Consider the following 3,334-nt stretch of genomic DNA (forward strand, 5'->3'; position numbering starts at 1 on the left):
ATTATCTACCATCCATATACCACTTGTATCACCATTTCTTCGCCGAACTAGTGCACATATACAATTTACCATTGTATTGGGTGTGTTGGGGACACAAGAGACTCTTTGTTATTTGGTTGCAGGGTTGCTTGAGAGAGACCATCTTCATCCTACGCCTCCTACGGATTGATAAACCTTAGGTCATCCACTTGAGGGTAATTTGTTATAGTCCTACAAACCTCTGCACTTGGAGGCCCAAGAACGTCTACAAGAAGAAGGTTGTGTAGTAGACATCAAGCTCTTTTTTGGCATCGTTGCCGGGGAGGTTAGCGCTTGAAGGTATATCTTTAGATCTTGCAATCGAGTCTTTTAGTTTCTTGTTTTATCACTAGTTTAGTTTATAAAAGAAAACTATAAAAAATGGAATTGAGTTTGTCTCATACGCTTCACCTTTTTAATATCTTTCGTGAGTATGATGGGAAGGATAATTGTGCTCAAGTGCTAGAAGAAGAAATCATTAAAATGTTTCGCACTAAATCTTTGAATGATGAGCATGATTGCAATGTTGTTAGTATGAACTCCTTGAATATCCATGATGCTAATGATATGCAAAGCCACTAGCTTGGGGAAGCTATGTTTGATGAAGATGATATTTTTTGTCCCCCAAGCTTTGATGAGCAAATTTATTATGATGATAGCATGCCTCCTATTTATGATGATTATATTGATGAAAGTGGGTTTGGAGAGGTCATGACTTTATTTTGTGATGAATCTACTATTCCGGAAGAGGTTCCAATTGATTATGAGAACAAAGTTGCTATATATGATGATTGTCGTGATGACTTGTATGCTATAAAGAACAATGATATCCATGAAACTTGTCATCATGATTTTAGTTTTCAATAGGATTATGCCTCACATGATAATTATTTGTTGAGTTTGCTCCCACTATTATTCATGAGAAGAATTTTCCTTATGTGGAGAGTAATAAAAGTTCTATGCTTATAGATCATGAAAAGAATGCTTTAGGTGCTGGTTATATTGTTGAATTCATTCATGATGCTACTAAAAATTATTATGAGAGAGGAATATATGCTTGTAGGAATTGCAATAATATCAAGTTTACTCTCTATGTGCTTAAAGTTTTGAAGTTATGCTTGTTTTACCTTCCTATGCAAATTGATTCTTGTACCCATAAGTTGTTTGGTCACAAAATCCCTATGCATAGGAAGTGGGTTAGACTTAAATATGCTAGTCATATTCTTCATGATGCTCTCTTTATGTTTCAATTCTTATCTTTTATGTGAGCATTATTGAAATCATCATGCCTAGCTAGGGGCGTTAAACGATAGCGCTTGTTGGGAGGCAACCCAACTTTATTTTTATTCCTTGCTTTTCGTTCCTGTTTAGTAATAAATAATTAATCTAGCCTCTTTTTATATGTGGTTTTATGCTTTTAATTAGTGTTTGTGCCAAGTAGAACCTTTGGGAAGACTTGGGGAAAGTCTTTGCGATCATGCTGTAAAAACAGAAACTTTAGCGCTCACGAGAATTGCTGCCATTTTTATTTGGAGAGTGTTATTTAGTTAATTATTTTTGAATATGATTAGTAGATAAATTCCTCAGGTCCAGCAATTTATTTGAGAATTTTATGAGTTCCATAAGTATACGTTTGATCCAGATTACTACAGACTGTTCTGTTTTGACAGATTCTGTTTTTCGTGTGTTGTTTGCTTATTTTGATGAATCTATGGCTAGTAATAGAGTTTATGAACCATAGAAAAGTTGGAATGCAGTAGGTTTAATACCAATATAAATAAAGAATGAGTTCATTACAGTACCTTGAAGTGGTGATTTATTTTCTTATACTAACGGAGCTTACGAGTTTTCTGTTAAGTTTTGTGTTGTGAAGTTTTCAAGTTTTCGGTACGGATTCGATGGACTATGGAATAAGGAGTGGAAAGATCCTAAGCTTTGGGATCCCAAGTCATCCCAAGGTAATATTCAACGATAGCCAAGAGCCTAAGCTTGGGGATGCCCCGGAAGGCATCCCCTCTTTCGTCCACTTCCATCGGTAACTTTACTTGGAGCTATATTTTTATTCGCCACATGACATGTGTTTTGCTTGGAGCGTCAATTTATTTTGTTAGAATTTGCTTGCTGTTATTTAGAATAATGTTTTGCATCTTTTATTTCAATAAAAGTGGCATTAATAGTCTTTACTATGCCTATGTTACAAGTATACATGTTGCTGTTTGAAAACAGAAAGTTTACCGCTGTTGCAATAATTCCCTAGAAAAATCAGAATGCGATATAATGTTGAAACCTTTTGCATATTAAGGTATGATAAATTTACTACAGTGGGAATTTTCTTTCATAATTTTTGGAGCTAGGGAAGTATGGATGTTGCTGCATTCTTTACAGACTATCCTGTTTAGGCAGATTGCTGTTATGTTTGCATTGTTTGCATATGTTTGCTTCTTTAATGATTCTATTTGAGGATGGGACTATTAAATATGCCGAGGCATTTATTATGCAATGTTGAATAATAATTTTAGTGATTTGCTACAGTAGAGTATGGTAAGGTTTTGGCAATGGTTTATACTAACTTATCTCACGAGTCCTTGTTGAGTTTTGTGTGGATGAAGCTTTTGAGATTTAGGGAGACCGTGATATGAGAGGAATTAAGGAGACACAAAAGCTCAAGCTTGGGGATTCCCAAGGCACCCCAAGATAATATTTCAAGAAGTCTCAAGCATCTAAGCTTGGGGATGCCCCGGTTGACATCCCACCTTTCTTCTTCAACAATTATCGGTTAGTTTTGGTTGATCCTAAGTTTTTGCTTCTTCACATGATGTTTGCCATTTTTAGAATGTCATTTTATTTTGCTTTGCTTGCTGTTTGAATAGAATACCAAGATCTGAAATTATTAAATGTTAGAGATTCTTCACATAGTTGCATAATTATTCGACTACTCATTGATCTTCACTTACATCTTTCGGAGTAGTTTGTCATTTGCTCTAGTGCTTCACTTATATCTTTTAGAGCATGGTGGTAGTTTTATTTTGAAGAAATAGATGAACTCTCATGCTTCACTTAGATTATTTTGAGAGTCTTAAATATCATGGTAATTTGCTTAAAGTCCTAATATGCTAGGTATTCAAGAATAATAACATTCTCTTATGAGTGTGTTGAATACTATGAGATTGATGCTTGATAATTGTTTTGAGATATGAGGATGGTGATATTAGAGTCATGCTAGTTGAGTGGTTATGAATTTGAGAAATACTTGTGTTGAAGTTTGTGATTCCCATAGCATGCACGTATGGTGAACCATTATGTGACGAAGTCGGAG

This window comes from Triticum urartu, chromosome 7A (genome assembly GCF_056163025.1).
Source record: "Triticum urartu cultivar PI428250 chromosome 7A, HENAU_Tu73, whole genome shotgun sequence".
NCBI classification, from domain to species: Eukaryota; Viridiplantae; Streptophyta; class Magnoliopsida; order Poales; family Poaceae; genus Triticum; species Triticum urartu.